Genomic DNA, 20,261 nt, shown 5'->3' with positions numbered 1-20,261 from the left:
ATTCCCCAAAGGGGGGTTAATGTTAGCTGTACATTCCAGGTGCTCTGTTTTAGTTAGATAAGGAAATTTCAGAAAAGGTTTGTGCACCTTTTGTAGTTCAAATGTTTCTCATTTTAAATAATCTTTATGACTTTCTGGTGAGTTATTAGTATTCTCATCTTTCCTGCTCCATGTGTATGTATCTGCAGCATGCACACACATATATGTGTAAGTATATACATATATATATTTACATTTATAGAAAGGAAGCAAAATATGCCACCCCAAAATAGGCCTCTTTGGCATATTCAGTATTTTAAGCTGGTTATTTATTTTCTTTTTTAAGATTTTGTTTTTATATTTGATTGAGAGAGAGAGCATGCAAGCAGAGAGAGGGGCAAAGGGAGAGGGAGACTCTCTGCTGAGCCTGGAGATCCAGCTGGGGCTCAATCCTACAATTTGAGATCGTGACCTAAACCAAATGAAGAGTCATATGCTTAACTGACTGAGCGACCCTGGTGCCCCTAAGCTGGTTATTTTTAAGAAATTGCAGACACAAGAAACTCTGAAAACCCAGTGGAAGTAACTGTTTCTATTAGAGACATGTACATTTATAAGAAAAATCTATTTGTAAGGGTGTCTTCCTGGCTGTACCAGGAAGAGGAGGAAACTATGTGGTTTCTTAATCTCCAGTAACTCTTACCAATGGAGAAGGCCTGGAGTTACATCTGCATTACAATCTTACTCTTTTTTTTACTGTTTTATTCCTGGTAATCTCCCACAACTGACTTCCCTGCAACATCTTCTTTTGTCTTTAGCTGAGGATGGTGTTTAAGGTGATGCGTTTGGCCATTTGGGAGGGTTACTCAGTTTTCCTGGGTCTCTCCCAAGTATATAGAAGGTATACATGTTATCGAACTTTTTCTTGTTTTTGTCCTGTTGATCTGTCTTACATCAACTTAATTATTAGTTCAGCCAAAGAACCTAGACAAGAAGGGAAAAATCTCCCACCCCTGCAGATGGCGACCACGAAGGACAAACTTCACTGGCTTGATTTTGCTTGCTGTGAGGCTGCAGCAGCTGAAATCCTGGGATCTCTGACAGGGCCAGCCCAAGGTAAGAATTCTTACCATATTTGTCTCCCAGTTCTGTTTGCAGGGACTGGTTAAAACAAGAGTGATGAGTGAACTTTTCTTTTTCTGAATGTAGATTAGCAGGAGAAAATATCTGTGGAACTAGTTCCTTTGGTACAGTGACTCTGGTAAAGAATTGATTGTGGATAACCGATCAAAGAATTCACCCAAGGCAGAACAGAGGGAGATAGACATTTACTGAATTCACTGCAAGGGAGCAGTGGGCAGGACAGCAAAGGAGAGACTGCCCAGAGGCAGTGATAGGGGGTAATAATTAAGAGGGGGAGTAAGGAGGTATGGGAATGTATGGAATTTTCCTTATTTGGAGACTGTGCCTGGTTATAAGTAGCCTATTGGTCTGCTAGGACTTGCAGATATTTTGAGGTGGGTTGCCTAACTAATAAGCCTGTTCACATTCATTCCAGTGGTCACTGTGGACTCTTTTACCTTATTCAGGTTTCTATTACTCAAACCCTGCTCCGAAAAGTAGCCTCTACATTGGTAATGAGTACTTTTGTTTTTTATTGATCCTTTCCATCCCAGAGATAGTCACTATTTTTCTTTTTCTCTCTGTCTATTGTGTTGTTGTCTTGCTCTGTGTCCTGAGAGTGTGGCTTTGTGACCACTGAGAATATTCTGACTGGTCTCCCAGTCAGAAGGTGCATTTATTGGTGTGCATTTTGGTGGCCAGTTGACGGGGATTCTGAGATACAAAGTCACAAGCAGTATTCTCTTTGTCCAACTGTGCCAGCTCTCAGGGAGTTTGTGATAGGAGGTCCTGGTCCATAAGGGACTTTTGCCATCCCAACCTCCATTGTTTGGTTAGTGCTGAAAAAAATCCCATCACTGTGGCATCTTCCTGCTGTCACAGATTAGTGGGTCTGTATCTGGAGATATCTCATGTTCTTGTGGGAAACCAGAAATATATTCATCATACCCTTCTTACCACCTGTAAAAATGAAGGCCTTTGCTTTCTTAGAATGTCTTTGGGAGCAAGCTTTCTAGATCCTGAGAGGTCTGCAAATTTTGCACTGTCTTGTAGGATGGCTCTTTCATCTTTGGTTAAGCCATGAAAAGGCTTATTGATTTGAGTTACTAGTAAGATTAATATACCCTACTCAGTGATCCCTGGGTGGCTCAGTGGTTTAGCGCCTATCTTCAGTCCAGGGCGTAATCCTGCAGTCCCGGGATGGGATCGAGTCCTACATCAGGCTTCCTGTATGGAGCCTGCTTCTCCCTCTGCCTGTGTCTCTGTCTCTGTCTCTGTCTCTCTCATGAATAAATAAATAAAATCTTAAAAAATAGACCCTACTCATCAATGGCCATATGATGACTCCTTCGAAGTGGACAAACTTTTTTTTTTTAAGATTTTATTTATTTACTCATGAGAGACACACAGAGAAGCAAAGACCTAGGCAGAGGGAGAAGCAGGCTCCCCACAGAAAACCCAATGTGGGACTCGATCCCAGGACTTTGGGATCATGACCTGAGCCAAAGGCAGACACTCAACCACTAAGCCACCCAGGTGCCCCTGGACAAACTTTTATATTTGAATTTTTTAAAAAGAGAGTTCTCCTCCTAAACAATGGTCTTATTGGTACCTATGGAAATACCAGATTAAAAAGTGGACACCAAGGTATAATAGCTAGCCTTAAAGTCTCCCTCTACAGGATGAAAGAACAGAAATAAGACAAAAATTAATATCCACATCCAATGTAAATTCCCTTCCCCAAATCCTGGCCCCATCTGCCTGTTTTAACTTCTCTTTCCTTACAAGATTTATAAAGAACACTCTGGCTTAATCTCTAGGCCCAAAGTATACAGATTACTCATGTAAATGCTGAATGCCAGAAAGTAAATTTAGCAGAAGCATCTAGGACAGGTAATGGGGCTCACTTTGCTATTTCTTACCTCTCTGACTTTCCAGGGCTCTGAAATCAGCCAGCTTCAGATTTCCTATGCAATCTTCTTTGTGGAGGTATCCTAGACACCCCACCCAAAGAAGTCATGTCCCCTGGACAGCAACAGATCTTTTAAATTATAAAGCCCTTCTACCTCCACTTCAGCATATCTTTCCAAATTTACAGAGGAGTTACAAAGATTAGTGTCCATTTATAACCCATCTCACAGAGGAAACAAATGACCAAAATTCCTCCTAGGCCCCCTAAAGTGATCAGCTGCAGGCTAATGTTCAGGGGCTGATAAAAGCCAAAGTTGAATTCTATATATATATATATCAATTCTAATATATGGGGGATCCCTGGGTGGCTCAGCAGTTTAGCGCTTGCCTTCGGCCCAGGGCATGATCCTGAAGTCCTGGGACCAGGTCCCAGGTTGGGCTTCCTGTGTGGAGCCTGCTTCTCCTTCCGCCTGTGTCTCTGCTTCTCCCTCTGCCTGTGTCTCTGCCTTTCTCACACTCTGTGTCTCATGAATAAATAAATAAAATCTTAAAAAAAAAGAACTCTAATATATGTAATTAAAACTGCTAGAAATAATGAGGAACACATTTCTATATGCAAAGAAAATAGAATGTGTACTTTTAGTAAGAAAAAGTATGAGGAATGGACTTGCATTTTTGTTGAGGGAAAAGAAAGTAATTTTGTCCTAGAGCAATGCTGATATTTCACAGTAATCCATAATCCTATTTAGTCAAGTGTTCAAACATTTTGACATTTCTGACAAAGTTTCCAAAATCAAATTCTTTAAAAAAATTTTTTGTTTTTAATTTTAATCCCAGTATAGTTAACAGACAGTGTTATATTAGTTTCAAGTGTACAATATAGTGATCCAACAAGTCTATGCATTTAGTGCTCATCATTGTAAATATACCCTTTATCTCCTTTACCTATTTCACCCTCCCCCTACTCAGCTCCTCTCTGGTTACCATCTATAGTTAAGAGTCTTTTTATTGTTTTGTCTCTCTTTTCTTTTTCCTTCACTCATTTGTTTTATTTCTTAAATTACAAATATGGGTGAAATCGTATGATATTTGTCTTTCTCTGACTGACTTTGCTTGGCTTTATACTCTCTAGCTCTATCCATGTTGCAAATGGCAAGATTTCATTTTTTACATCTGAATAATATTCTAGTGTCTGTCGTGTGTGTGTGTGTGTGTGTGTGTGTTTTGGACCTTCACCCATTCATCTATTGATGGACATCACTTAGGCTGCTTTCATGATTTGGCTATTGTAAATAACCCTGTTATAAATATAGGGGTGCATATACCCTTTCAAATTAGTGTTTTTGTATTATTTGAGTAAGTACTCAGTAGTACGATTACTGGATAGTGGACTAGTTCTATTTTAGATTGTTTGGGGAACCTCCATACTGTTTTCTACAGTGGCTGTGCCAGTTTGCATTCCCACCAAAGTGCATAAGAGTTTCTTTTTCCCCACATCCTTGCCAAGAGTTATTGTTTCTTCAAAATTAAATTCTTAATGAAGTTATTTTTTGATCTGGAAGAAATTTTGGGATATTTTAGGAGGTCCCAGGAAGTTCTTAAAAGATTTGTTAAACTAATTAGGCTTATTTGGTATATTAAATTATGTGGGAATCATTGTCAAATAAGTGATGTTAAACCTTCTTAGATTATATTTGTGAAGATATATGTTATTAATAAGTGTTCTAAAAAATGTGTGAAGTTTTAAAAAGTCTTGTTTGTCTTGGTATAATGTTAGCACTTATAATTCTAGTTATTATCTTGAAGTGTTGTGTGTCACAGAAATAACCAAATTTCTTTGTCAATACATCACAGTGAACTTTCAGCAGATCTTTAATCATGGGCATTTTTAAGTCTTATAGATAGTTATTGTTTTACTCTGATAATTTTGCAGGTGTGTTTGTCTTCAGAGATTCATGGACAGGACTTTTGACAAATATGGCATTCTGATAACCTAAAGGTCACAAAACCGAATTGGGTAAGAATTTCTGGAACAGGTGGGAAAACTGGATTCAGCAAAAAAGAATTAATAGCATGGGACTGAATGAACTGAAGGGGATGATTTTTTTTTTTAAGATTTTATTTATTTACTCATGAGAGACACAGAGAGAAGCAGAGACACAGGCAGAGGGAGAAGCAGGCTCCATGCAGGGAGCCCGACTTTGGACTCGATCCCGGGTCTCTAGGATCAGGCCCTGGGCTGAAGGCGGCTCTAAACGGCTAAGCCACTGGGGCTGCCCTAAGAAACATTCCTGATTTTTAAGAATATTTTGTCTTTCCAAATTTAACGAAACTTTTTCTCTTAAGCTAACTATGATTTACAGCAATTTGATGAAATACACCTTTGTGAACAAACTCAAGCATTTCAATTTTTCTTCCCAATCCCTCCGGAATTCAGAAACTGTCAGTAAGCATTCTTATATTTTCATGATAATGTATTTATTTGCATAAATTCAATAATCATCTGTTCTCCTGGTAAAGGACAAAATTATAAACATTGGTTATATACCAAGGCTTTGACTGGCATGCCATATTTGAGAGAGACATTCATAGACTCAGATATAAACAGACAGCCTTAAGAAACTAAAGTTGACTTTATGGAGCTAATAAAGCCCCTCGGAAAAACAGCCCAGTACCTTGTTTACAGAGTGTCCAGTTAGGTGAGTAAGAAGGTCAATTTCTGGCAGATGCAGGAACCTCAGGATATTTTGGGAACCTTGAGAAGAGGAATTTACCCAAATCTATAGGTATTACAGGTAAATCTGATGGCAAATCTTTGGCTTGGCTTTCTGGCCTGGAGAAACTTTTTAACGTTCGATATGAGACTCCTTATGCAAGGTTCCAGCAGAGAAAATTTAAAAAGAGCCTACTTGATCAGTCACTATTCTTGCCACACTTACGTGAATAATCAGGCCAAGTTTATTGGAACTAGATTTATTTTGCAAAATATTAGTCCTAATTTGGCTCTCTTTGGTAGAAATGAGGATGATTTTAGAGAGAAAAAGTATGCTTCAATAACATACATTCTAGTTCGGATTAATTGGCTTTGAGGATTTATTGTTTGCTTACAAATTGGACTGGATCCTAAATTATTCTGGTTTCCTCAAATATCTGTCTATGACTCTCCAAATTAATGTTTCCAATTTCCTCACATCCTTTTGATTTGGAATCATTGAGAACTAAAACTGTTCTTTTTTTCTGAAGCCCTGCAGACTGAAGCTGGTCAACTTGATATCAACTTCAGAAAATTGCTACTATAGCCCATGTTTAAATAGTGTTCATGCCTGTTTTCATGTGGGCCACTCAGAAAGATCACCAGAGACATTCAAACTACAAACCAAGAAAATCTTTCAGATTTCCACTGCCTGCCCTCACTTTATCTGCAGATGCTTTGATCCTAACATGTAGAAATCTTGACTGGCTCCCACCTAGGCTCAGAAACTGGTTTTTAATCTGCTCCGGTCATTAACCTTTGTTTTTCTTTTGTTTCCATAAAAAGGCCTCTTATTAATTACCTGATTGCTTGTACAATATAGACCGGAATTTGGGAGTCCCTTGCATGATCACCCCCTGAAATGAGACACAAATGTTCAACTAAACTGACATATTCTCAAGACAGAGACTGGTTCAATGAGATATAGAGCAGTCTATCGACTTAGCTTCTGGATTTTGAAACTTTTTTAAAGCTTCAAAGATGAAACTGAAGGGGAACAAAAGATACCAACCCTAAATATGCCTCTATGGCATATTGATTATTTTAAGCTGGTTAATTTTAAGAAACTGCCAACACAAGAGAAGCTCTGAAAACCCAATGGATGTTACATTTATAGGAAAAATCTCCATTTGTAAGGGTGTCTCCTTCTCTATACCAGGAAGAGGAGGATATCTAAATCTAGAAACTCTTATTAGTGCAGAAGGCAAGGACTTCTATCTGCATTACAATCTTACTCTTGTTTACTCTGCTTTTCCTGGTAACCTCCCACAACTGACTCCAACCCTCAACATCTCCTTTTCCGTTTAGCAGAGGATGGTGCTTAAACTGATGCCTTCGGCCATTCAGGGGGTTACTCAGTTTTCCTGGGTCGCTCCCACAGAAACAGGAAGTATACATGTTATTAAACTTTTGTTTTTCTTCTGTTAATCTGTCTTATATCAATTTAATTATTAGACCAACCAAAGAATCTAGAAGGATAAAAAGGAAAATTTTCTGCCCCTATAATCTATGTATCTATCTAGATGGATATATAGACTTAAACTCAGAGAATAGTATCTTTTTGTGAACATTTCTTCCTACTATATTTAACCCTAATACTCCAGTCTGTATGAATGGTTAAAAGATAACTAAGGGATATTTTTTTTAAGATTTTATTCATTTATTTGAGGGAGAGAGAGTGCACATGCACATGAGTTGGGAGGAGGGGCAGAGGGAAAGAGGGAGGGAGAAGCAGACTCCCTGCTGAGCAAGGTGTCCAATGCGGAGCTCCATCTCAGGACCGTGGGATCAGGACCTGAGCCTAAGGCAGACGCTTAGTGGACTAAGACACCCAGGTGCCCCCTGAAGCATAGATATCATTTTTAGTTTATTTGAGCAAAAGCTGACTAGAATCAAGTAGATCCACACCAGAAGTGGTCAGAGCTGCTCCACTGACAGAAGCAGGTCGAGATTTATATAGGGAAAGTGTGGAAACAAAGTAAGGAAATTATTTGATTGACTATAACTTAGATTTATTTAAGTTTAAATCTTCAGTTTAAAATTGCCTTATTTGTAAAAACCTAGCTGGCTGAGTATTATTGGTTGTCCTTTGGTTTTGATTTCTTAATGTTAAGTATTTTGTCTTGGGTTTTAGTTTGCTTATGTAGAATGCTAAGGTATTAAAACCACCTCAGTCTAATGGCCTCCTTGTTTACTTAATATAACATTGCTAAGAATGGGTAGATCTCTTGTATAACCACAGTGCAGTTATCAACTTTAGCATGTTTAACATTGATATAATTATATTTCCTAATCTACCATCCACCATCCAATTTTGTCAATTGGCCCAATAATGTATTTTGTAGCAATTTTTTCCCCTTCAGCACGGGATTCAATCTAGGATCAGAGATTATATTTAGTTGTCACATCTTTTTAGTCTATTTTTTAAAGATATCCCATGTATGAAATAAACATGTTATTATACTTCTGTTTGCTTTTTCTTGTGTTAATCTGTCTTTTATTATGGGGGGATCTTAGCCACAAACCCTGAAAGGTAAAGGGACAATTGTTTCCCTCTTTACAGTGGGAAGATACCATAAGACCCTGCAAATACTCTCACCTCTTCATCAAAAATTTCCCTCTCAGGGTGCTTTGGTGGTGCAGTCAGTTAAGTCACCAACTCTTTTTCAGCCAGGTCATGATCTTAGCGTCATGAGATTGAGCCCCATGTCAGGTTCTGTGCTCAGTGCAGGGTGATTCTCTCTTCTCTCTCTATCCCTCTCATTCATGCTCTTTCTCTCTCTCTCTCAAATGAATACATCTAAAAAAAAATTCCCTGTAGATTTAATATTTATTGATGATTTGTACCTGAGGCAATCTTTACTATTTTGGCTGAAAAACAAAGATTTTCCCATTCAACTACTCTTTTCATATCAATGAGTTAGCACTTTCTTATACCTGCAGTGCATGAAATTGTGCTTCTCTCTCCACCCTCATTAACATTTATTATCTTTTGCTTAACTTTGTAGGTTAGAAAGTACATCATAATTTTTGTGTTTCTATGTTATTAATAAGGCTTATTAATTTTAACTTTGTTCATTAAATTATCTATTCATATTATATCTACTTTTATTAGGAGCTTCGTGTTTTATATATTTGTATGAGGTATGTATATATTTTAATGCTGTTAACTCATTCTCATATTTGTGACAGTTATTTTTCTAGTTTGTTATTTGCATTTCATATTGCTTATACCTTTGCTTATACCTTGATCTTATATCTAATTATTTTTTACATTGGGGGCACATGGGTGACTTGGTCAGTTAAGCATCAGACTCTTGATTTCAGCTCGGGTCATGGCGTCAGGGTCATGAGATCCAGCCCTGCATCCGGCTCTGCTCTGGGTGTGGAGCCTGCTTGAGATTCTCTCCTTCTCCCCCCTCTACTTGTGGGCTCTCTCTCTAAAAAATAAAATAAATAATTTTTAATAAGATTTTATTTATTTATTCATGAGAGACACACAGAGAGAGAGAGGCAGAGATCCAGGCAGAGGGAGAAGTAGGCTCCATGCAGGGAGCCTGATGTGGGACTTGATCCTGGGACTCCAGGATCACACCCTGGGCCAAAGGCAGGCACTAAACCACTGAGCCATCAGGGATCCCCATAAATAAACATTTTTTGAGTCAAATTTATCCATGTTTTCCTTTGTGATTTTTTCATTATATAATAATTAGAAAGTCTGTTTTATATAGTACATAATAAATTACATAATATTTTAGTGTTGATTATATTCATGCTGCCTATATGAAAGGGGCTTCGTGTGTGTGTGTGTGTGTGTGTGTGTGTGTATGTGTGTGTGTGCAGAAGAACAGATAAAGAATTATGGTGATTAGTTCCAAAGATAATTTCATAATAGTAACAGCTATTAATACTGGAACTGTTAGTGAGGAAGATTGTGTGTGTGTTTATAAGATCTCTTTTAACACCAAGATCATTCACAATTTTCTCCTTAGGGTCAGATATAGTTAAAAGGTATGTGGAACTTAAGAAACAAAACAGATGAACACAGGCGAAGGGAGGGAAAAGTGAAATAAAACCAAGTCATAGAGGGAGACAATCTGTAAGAGACTCCTAACTATAGGAAAAAAAACAGGGTTGCTAGAGGGGAGGTGAGTAGGGGAATGGGGTAACTGGGTTATAAGCATTAAGGAGGACAAGTGATATAATGAACACTGGGTGTTACATACAATGGATGAATAACTGAACTCTACATCTGAAACTAATGATACACTGTATGTTAACTCATTGAATTTAAATTAAATAAAAATTTTTAAGAAAGGTTAATAAGACAACATGAAGCAAAAGATTTGTTGCTGTTATTTTTTTACAAAAGACCAAATAGGGTAAAGATGCCCTCTAGTGGAAAGTTAGGTCCTCTCTACAATCAAACTGAAAGCATGAAAAAAATCTGCTATCCATCGTTTTACTTTAAACTGCTCTACATATGCAATTGAGATGTAGGGTTTTTGCTTTCTTTCTGAACAATAGAATCAATAAAGAATTAAGAAATTAATTTTCTTACATATTAAATTATATTCCCATTCATATGCTCTTCTTGGATGGATTTTATTTATTCTAATTACTTCCATGGCACATTATCTTATAAATAGGGAAAACAAAATTATCATGGTCAACAGACTGTTTTCTTTTTTGAAAAAAGAATTGGTCACTCTTTATTGACAAGTATATCTACTCTTATAAGTTTATGTAAGTGAATATTGACTTGTTCAATAGACAATCTGAATGTGTTATCAGAATTTGCTTTAATTTTATGAAAGAAACTATTTTAATATTATGAAAGTAAATAGTTTGTAAAGTTATCAAAAGAGATAATGATAAATATTAGAAAAGAAAGATGTTGACAGAAATGCTTATTATATGACTTCCAGTGTTGATAATGGTTGAAAAGGAGATAAAATGATAAAGGAAATTGAATGTGTAGAATTAATTTTGTGGTCTTTTAAAAAAAATTCTAGGCCAATTGGATATCTGTCAGGACAAAAAAATATGAATCTTAACTTCCCCCTCACATCATAGAGAAAAATTGATTCCAGGTGGATTGTAGATCTAAATGTAAAAGGTAAAAAAGGAGCTTCTAGAAGAAAACATAGGCATCTTTGGGATAGCAAATATTTCTCAAACTGTATACAAATAATGCCTACAAAGGAAATTTTTGATATTGTAGTAAACAAAAATTAAGAGCTTCTTTAAATAAAAAAGACTCTAAAAGGAGTGGAAAGGCAAATCACATGCTGGGAGAAGACATTTGCAATACATGTATTCAATAAAGGACTCATCAAGAATATGTAAGGAATTCTTATAAATCAATAAGAAAAAGAATATAGTAGAAAAATGGACAACAATTTAATAGGAATTTTGCGAAAAAATTCTAAGGACCAATAAACTTATGAAAATGTGTTTGACTTCCTTAGTCATCAGGGAAAGTAAACTTAAATCACAGTGTGATAGGTAGCACTATAATAACCAGAACTGTAGTGGTAAATGTTGGACAATGGGCTTTCCAGTAGGGGAAAAAAAGTATATCACAAATTGACATATAATAAAAAAATACAATATAATATAAATTCTTCTAAATTCCATTTAGCCAATTGATGTTTATAGAATGAATGCTTTTATTGGTTTTTGCTGAACTCTTGTTTTTTTTTTTTTTAAGATTTTATGTACTTATTCATGAAAGACACAGAGAGAGAGGCAGAGACATAGAGGGAGAAGCAGGCCCCTCATAAGGAACCTATGTGGGACTTGATCCCGGACATGAGATCATGCCCTGAGCCAAAGGCAGACGTTCAACCCCTGAGCCACCCAGGCATCACTTTGCTGAACTCTTGTAATCCATATCTGTAATTCAACCATGCTTTGATGATTTTTTTTAGCTATTCACAACATATCAGCTACAAATATGACACTTTTGAGTTTAACCTGCATTATTAACATTTCTCCATCACTTTCTTAAGTCTATATAAATCAACAGTACAATAAATCAAGCCCTGATAAGTAACATTTCTCAATTTCTATGGTATAAACACTGAGCTGTAGTCAATTTCATATTACCCACAAGATTCTGCTGAAGTGATGCATGGCGGTGCACCATTATATAGTTCTTTCCACCATACAAATACAATTGGTGTAAATAGCCTTGATAGCATTGATGATCATCAGATGTAGTAAAATAGAAGGTAATGAAATTTGAATACTTATTACCTTGCTTTAATATAACCTACTTAAGTTTATATATAATTTAATTTTTAATAATGATTGTGTTTAACAAATAGCTCTCAAAATAATAGAAAATTTAACCATTGGCTCCTGACAGCTGGTATGAGCCAACTTTAGCATACTCTTCAACCTAGAGAAGGAAAAAAATAGCCAATACCAAGTGTGGCTCTATGACCTGACAATTCAATTTCCAGACATATGACAGAAATGCACACATATATTCATCAAAGATATATACAAGAATGTTCACAGCAGTGCTATTTATGATAGCCCTGAACCAAAACAACCCAAAGTCCATCAGTAATAGAATAGATAAATAAATCAGGAACCCTGGGTGGCACAGCGGTTTGGCGCCTGCCTTTGGCCCAGGGCGCGATCCTGGAGACCCAGGATCGAATCCCACATCGGGCTCCTGGTGCATGGAGCCTGCTTCTCCCTCTGCCTGTGTCTCTGCCTCTCTCTCTCTCTCTCTCTCTGTGTGACTATCATAAAAAAAAAAAAGAATAGATAAATAAATCACAGTGTATTCAGCGATTATAAACCAACTATTATTTCATGGTACCAATATGGATGAATCTCATAGATGTAATGTTGAGTGAAAGAAGCCAGACCAAAGCATACATGTTGTATGTTTACACATATATAAAATTCAGAAATAGGCAAAATTAATCTACAGTATAAAGGTGAGGAGAATGAATACCTTTTAGGGTTTAGGGCTCAAAGTTTAGGGCCCTGGTTATGTTCTTTTTCTTAACCTAATCCTTTTTAAAAAAAATAATCCTTACCCCTAATTTGGGGTTTAGACTCATGAACCCAAGATCAAGAGACACATGCTCTATCAACTGAGCCAGCCAAGCACCCAATGTTCTTTTTCTTATCTGGCATTGTGTATACAGATGTGTCCAGTTTATGAATATTCATCAAAATATACAACTGGAGACCTGTGTGTTTTTCCATGGTTGCTGCACTTCAAAAATATATTTACTTTAAAACATGTTTAAATGCACCCTCTCAATTTCAAAAAACTAAAACTGACCTGTTAATTTCAAATAAATTGGTTGATTTTATTATATCTGAAGGAGTAGAAGAGTAGAAACCGGAAGACTAGGTAATGGAGTCACATTATCTAACCATGAGACTATGTGAAAGGAATTTTATTCCTTTTGTGACTCAATCTTTTCTACTATAAGACAGTAGTATTGGTGAATTACACAAATCAGAAAACTGCTGAAAGAAGAAGCTTATCAAATATCTGTATTTTTTTAAGATTTATTTATTTATTTATTTATTTATTTATTTATTTATTTATTTATTTATTCATGAGAGACACACACACACAGAGAGAGAGAGGCAGAGACACAGGCAGAGGGAGAAGCAGGCTCCATGCAAGGAGTCCAATGTGGGACTTGATCTGGGGTCTTCAGGGTCACACACTGAGCTGCAGGCGGCGCTAAACCGCTGCGCCACCGGGGCTGCCCCAAATATCTGTATTAACCTTAAAAATATCTAAATGTTTTATGAAGCAAAATTATGTCAGAGAAAAAAATGCTATGTTTTCCCTAAAAATATGGCTTTCATGATAAGAATGAAGTAGCCATTTTAAAAGTCTTCAAAGGCATAATAACCTTGTTCATTTTTGCCTTTGGCTTGGATCCACAGAAGGGAAACAGCTGCAGGCCAATAAAATAAAAAAGGAGTGCTTCCTAGTGAAAGATATGGATAAATGGTTAAATGAATATTGGAAATGGAGTGAAGGTTCCATCAGCTATAAACATGGGGAAAGGCAAGAAGCAGCTTTCTGCTGAATGGAAGTTAATTTAGCAATGTATATTGCAGATAAAAAATACTTTCCAGAGATTATTAATTCCTATAAATCTATACCTACATTTTCAAATTAGTATCAAATTAATTTTGAAGGTTTTCTCCTCCCATATATAGCATATCAAAATATTATGTAAAAAAGACATTAGATTCTGTTGCTACACAAAGACCCTCCTAGAAGTTTTACTGCTACAGCACATTTCACATTTCATAAATTTTTATGCCTGCTTTGACCTAGACTTTCCTTTCTGTGTGAGTTGCTTAGCAGAACTTAGCTAAAGAATATGTGATATGTCTAAAAGAGTATTCATTTTAGGTTAATGTGATGGAAAGAAATCCTTTCTTGAAGATTCCTGTGAGCTTTATGTTTTGGTCAAGAACGAACACCACCACTGAGCACCAGTTTGGCAATAATGCTACATATCTCTGAAAAGAGGCTTTAATCAACAATCAAAGATCTTGGAATTCTTTTACACATTTGGCTCTGCACATATAACCAAATTAATAAATGTGAATAGGCTCAGATCAACAGAACATCCGGATGCAGATACCACTTGGTTAAGTCAAACAAGGTTTATATATTTAGAAGTACAGCATGAAGTTGGAACATGTAGGATATACAGTAAAGAGATCAGTTCTCACTTCCTTAAATATCCCTCAAAAAGGCCACACCAGCAGACACACAGTTGCAGATGGTAAATCTGAGCAAATGAAGTTCACATTATACCTTTCAAAGCTCAGATGCCACTTCAGACCTAGTCTTACACACTTGGCACTAAAGTAGTCTAGGACGTGGTCTCGCTTGGGTACATGCTGGAGACAGCTGTCCTATGGCCAGGTATACGTCATCTATCTCAGAGGCATATGATACATATAAGGCTTGTAGGTGTGCAGTAAATAGTACTTGTACTCGTAAACAAACATTTCATTCATTAGTCTAACCCCCCCAAGCTAAAATACCTTGGGCCAGATGTAAGCCTGATTTCCATGTTGTGGAGCAGAACAAGAATCCTTTACCCTGATGGCCTGGAAGTCACGTTAATGCACCATTGGGCCAGCTCTAGGGCCTATTCTACAAGTCCGGATTTACTTAGGTTGACAAGGAATCATAAGACTTGAAGGAAGGAAAAGAGACTGCAAAATATCTGCCCCAGCCAATAGTCTGTCTAATTATGTAGTCACTAGCCATTATAAGACAATTTCTCTACATCATTATTTTTTACATGATTTTATTTTGTTCATTTGTTTTTGCCTTCTAAACCTCTTCATTGAATTATGAAGAGTATTATATCTAGTTATCCTTTAATTGGGTGAAATAACCATTTGGTTGGGACATGTCCTTCCTTTCAACCCAGTTTTACATGATGGGATGTATGAAAGGGACTATAAGGGAGAGGAGGAAAACTGAGTGGGGAAAAATTAGAGAGGAAGACAAATGATGAAAGACCCCTAACTCTGGGAAACAAACAAAGAATGGAGGAAGGGGATGGGAGAGATGGGGTGACTGAGTCATGGGCACTAAGGAGGGCACTTGATGGACTGAGCACTGGATGTTATACTATATGTTGGCAAATTGAATTTAAATTAAAATTTTAAAAAAATAAATAAGTGATAGGATGTAAAGTTGCAGTGTCTACGTGTAATCCCAGCAATTCAGGTTCATCATTGGATTAATCCATTATGTGTTAATTGGGGAAGAATTGCTAGATGTTACATGTCTCTGCCTAAAGCATAGCCTACTTTCACTACTTTTTCATGCTGAAACTCTTATTCGTCCTGGGTCATTCTGCTAAGGCAGAGAACTGGTTAGAATCAGAAGCCAGATTCACACCCTGACTTTACCACCTCTGGTTCTATAATGTTTGTTAGGGTCGTAGACCTTGAGTAAGGTGGGATTAAATCTACCTCGTGGATTTGAAATGACAGTTAAGATAATGTTTGTAACCTTGACTAGAACAGTGACTGATTCATAGTCTATGTTTGGTAAATAAATAAATTAAGTCTAAATCTGACAGTTTGGTCTTTTAGAATATGTAGCATATGCCAAAATTCTTTATTGTCCACAATTTCTACTGCCAGGGATGGGTTTTATTGAAAACCTTTAAACTTCAGCAATAAATTAATTGCCAGAAGTTAAGTTTGTTATGTTCTGAACAGAAATAAAAATGCTTGCAGCTAAAAGCATTTCCTTGTACATGAAACTAAGGCTCATGACTACATGCCAAGTGAGTCACAAATACATATCATATTCTGGGCCACCACTTACTTTCTTGGAAGCTTTTTGAGAAAATTAATGAGTGTAGCCAAGAGTTTGTTGAACTCAAGTAAATTTTCACTGAGCTGTTTGTTTGCCCACTTTGTTAGATGAGAGAGGGGCATAGTTGACAGGGCAGCTGATGGACTAGGAAAGAGTGAGCCTGCACAACAATGCAGGCAAGGAAAATGACGCTACGTAGGGATTACAGTTTTAATTGGTTTCTCAAGGCACTTGCAGACTATTCAGGAGCTAATTCTGAATTTTAAAGGGATACTGGAAGATTGCAGTCATGACCATTTAGGGCTTTCTATTTTACATTTATAAATATTAATTGAACACATTACCACTGTCTAAAAATGGTCTAATAAATATTTACCAAGATCATCCGGCTATTAGACTTCTTAACTTTGTGCTCCCAACTGTGTTAATTTGGGCAATGAATGTGCAAATTGCTAAGCTCGTTTAAGGATTCTAAACTTGGAAGGGGCAGAGATGGGGATATAGAGGGAGTTCTTTGAAAATTAGCAAGAAAGGGACAGGACAGTAGCAGGCAATGGCTCAACTCTCTTTCCATCTCTGGTTACTGCCCAGTCTCCATCCACTCACATGAACTAGGCTCACCTGATTACAGATGCCGGCCCTGAACTTCTGTGTTAACTTATGCAAAGAAGCAGGGCCTGCAGGAAGCCCCTCAGGTGTTACCAAGCCAAGTTCCCAGGGAAGCAGGGACCACAGCGTTAACAGGAATAGCTGTGTCCGAGGTGCAGACTGCTGTGTGCATCCTGCGAGAGTGATGTCTGTGTGGGTTTGACTGGGTGAGTTGGCTCTAATGTGTGATGTTGGGTGATGTTCCTGGCTGCATGGCCCAAGTCTGGTCCTCCACCTTCCTTTGTGTTCTGGGACCTACCAAAAGCATGTTCACAAATTCCTTTCTGCTAAATAAGCCAGAGTCAGTTTCTCTTGCTCGTAACTAGGATTATTATGTGATGGAGCTATTAATTCAATTTTTTAAAAGCCAGTGTTAGGCTGTCAAAATTTCCATGGATTGGGTGGATTTGGTGTGGCCAATTTGAGACCTCCCTGACAAGTGATAAGCTCCTTTATCAATGAAGGGGGAAAATAGAAAAATACGAACAGAATCCATACAAGTTAGGCTTCTTCATTTTTTCCCTCCTCATTTAAAAATATTAAAACGGTGTTTTTAACGGAGGAATAATTATATAATAATTCTTTAACAGGTTGTTGTAGGTTCAAAGAAAAGGCAAGGATCCAGGTAGAATGGCTGATAGGGCATAGGGCATACCTAGGTGCCACAGCTCTTTTTTTTTTTTAATTTTTATTTTATTTATGTATGATAGTCACAGAAAGAGAGAGAGAGAGAGAGAGAGAGAGGCAGAGGGAGAAGCAGGCTCCATACACCGGGAGCCCGATGTGGGATTCGATCCCGGATCTCCAGGATCGTGCCCTGGGCCAAAGGCAGGCGCTAAACCGCTGCACCACCCAGGGATCCCACATAGCTCTTGGCACACTGTGGAAGCATACTTCCTAATACCTGGAAAAATAGTGTAGCCTGGTGAGAAAAACAATGGAGACTTTTCCCTTTCTTTCTTTTAACATTCATGCCAATCAGTAAATGTTGTCTATTTTAAGCAAAACATTATGCTAGCAATCTGGAAAAACTCAAAGAATTGTGAGTCCCCTGAATACCCTTGAAGGAAACACATTCATTCATTCATCTTTCAAATGTTTATTACATGCTATTTTATGAGATACAATGGATACAAAGGTATGCAAATTACAGCTCTTGTCCTCTGAAGCTTATGCTTAGTGAGTACCATTATTCCAAAGCCTAGATACCTGTGTGGCCTGATGGTACACAGGAGCGTATTAGATATATTTATTTACTTACTAGGTTATTTATTTTCAGCTAACATTTTAGACATGTACAACCAATTACCAGAGCCTATAATGTTTAAAAAAAAAAAAAAGATGTTTGTTGCAGTAGCTCCAATTTACAGATTTAAGTATTTTATAACCAGCAAGTTATAAAATTCCCATGTTCCCAAAGGTGACATGTACAGGTACATTAACTAAAAGCGTGCATCTAAAATTATGACTAATCTCATGGGATGCCTGGGTGGCTCAGTTGGTTAAGTCTCTGATTCTTGATTTCAGTTCAGATCATGACCTCAAGGTTGTGAGAGTGAGTCCAAGCCCGAGCCCAAGCTCCAGCCTGGGAGTGTGACTCTCCCTCTCCCTCTGCCCCTGCTCAAACACATATGTGTTCTCTTTCTTTCTCTAAAAAAATAAAATAAAATAAAATTATGACAAACCTCTTTTGAAAATGCAGAGATATAAAGTTACACTTCCTTTTAAGTGAATAGATTATCTATATACTTCAAAAATCAAATTTGGCTTATATCAGAGATGGATATCAGCTACAGGACTGTACTCTTCAAAGCCAATTACATAATTTTTTTTTTATATATAAGCAATAGCAATGGCATTAAAAAGGAAATTACCCCCGCATTTTAATTGTCAATCTAGCATTTAAAAACATTCTGCAAAAAGATAGTGCAATTGAAAGGCTTTTCAAACTGCAAATTAAAACCTGCTAGGCTCGGATTAAAATTGGGAATGTTGCAGATGAAAAAAGAAAGATACAGTTGGTTTATTGGATAGAATCAAAAGTCGTTGACATTTCTTTGAATCTTGAACTATTAAGTTTCATTTCTCTAAATATTTCTATTAGTTTTTCTTAGTGGTACAAGTTATCTCGATTAGCTTACAAAGTTATTCTCTACAAAGCACTTTTATTTGCTGTAGAACAAAAACTGTTCTGCATTAACAGTATATGTATTTTTGCTATAAAATTTTATCATGGCAAACATCTAACAATTTTTCCACTAAAACAAATATAATATTTTTGTACTATCAGCATTGCATTTAAAAAACGTTAATGTTGAACCTAAAGAATAGGGGCAGCCCCTGTGGCTCAGCGGTTTAGCGCTGCCTTCTGCCCAGGGTGTGATCCTGGAGACCCAGGATCGAGTCCCATTTTGGGCTCCCTGCGTGGACCCTGCTTCTCCCTCTGCCTGTGTCTGTACCTCTCCCTCTTTGTGTCTCTCATGAACAAATAAATAAAATCTTTAAAAAAATAAACACAACCATTTTCTTATTTGGCTATTAGATACTGAGTTGGAAAAACCTATGGTTCTTTCGTGTTTCCCCTTGAGTCTCACGCTTCTGCCACACTCATAGCACTTTTGATACTTCTGGTCACCAAATGTGTAGAGGTTTTCCCATATCAAGCAATTCTCCAGCATACCTGGTAGGTGTCCTACAATTCTGACATTGTCTACCTGGAGACAGTGATAGTGTCAGATCCTACAGGTTAAAGGCTCAGTCCCACAATACTGCTCTCACCTCATTTCAGATGTCAGTCTCAAGTAACAGGTCCTTAGCCTACCTACAATTTCTGTCTGACATGGGTACAAATCAGTGGTTCCCACCATCCACTCCCTAGATTCGCAGAACTGGGCAGCTTGCAGAACTCAGGGAAATGCTTAGTAATGTTACCAATTTATTAAAGGATATGATTGAGGATACAGGTAAACATTCATATGAAAAGATACATACAGCTATGTCTATCAGGGTCCTGAGCACAGGAGCTTCTGTCCCCCATGAAATTGGGGTGTATCACCCTCCCAGTACATGGATGTGTTCACCTACTTGGAAGCTCTCTGAAACCCTTACTGTTGGGATTTTATGGAGGCTTCGCTTACGTAAACAGATGAATTATTAATTTCATTTCCAGCCCATTTCCCCCTCTGGAGGATGGGGGTCGGTGAAGCTAACAATTTCAAGCTTCTAAAAATGACTTGGTCTTTCTGATAACCAACGCTCACCCAGGAACCAAAGAGGATCCCGCCCAGAGTCACCTCAATAAAACAAAAAACACTCTTAGTGCTCTTATCACCTAGGAATTTACAAGGGTTTTAGGAGCCCTTTGTCAGGGATTCAGGATAAAGACCAAATATATATTTCTTATTATGCTTCCCAATGTCACAGATAGAATTTAAATCTCTTACTAAGAAAGAAAGCCTATAAACAGAATGTAGAATTTCTTGAAGCTTAGAGTTT

At 37.3% G+C, this 20,261-nt stretch overlaps 1 protein-coding gene across 1 annotated transcript in view; it reads left to right on the top strand.

The window, feature by feature from the left end:
- Positions 1-1,018: 1,018 nt before the first annotated feature.
- The window catches only part of NMD3 (NMD3 ribosome export adaptor), a 63,492-nt gene continuing 44,249 nt past the window's right edge, over positions 1,019-20,261 (top strand). The window contains exon 1 of the mRNA XM_072752320.1: positions 1,019-1,095. The gene's annotated coding sequence lies outside the window, so the exon portion shown is untranslated. The remainder of the gene's footprint in view (positions 1,096-20,261) is intronic.

This window comes from Vulpes vulpes, chromosome 3, assembly GCF_048418805.1.
Source record: "Vulpes vulpes isolate BD-2025 chromosome 3, VulVul3, whole genome shotgun sequence".
Taxonomy (NCBI): domain Eukaryota; kingdom Metazoa; phylum Chordata; class Mammalia; order Carnivora; family Canidae; genus Vulpes; species Vulpes vulpes.
Note: the sequence above shows the minus strand (reverse complement) of the source record. Positions and strands in the feature narration are given on the sequence as shown.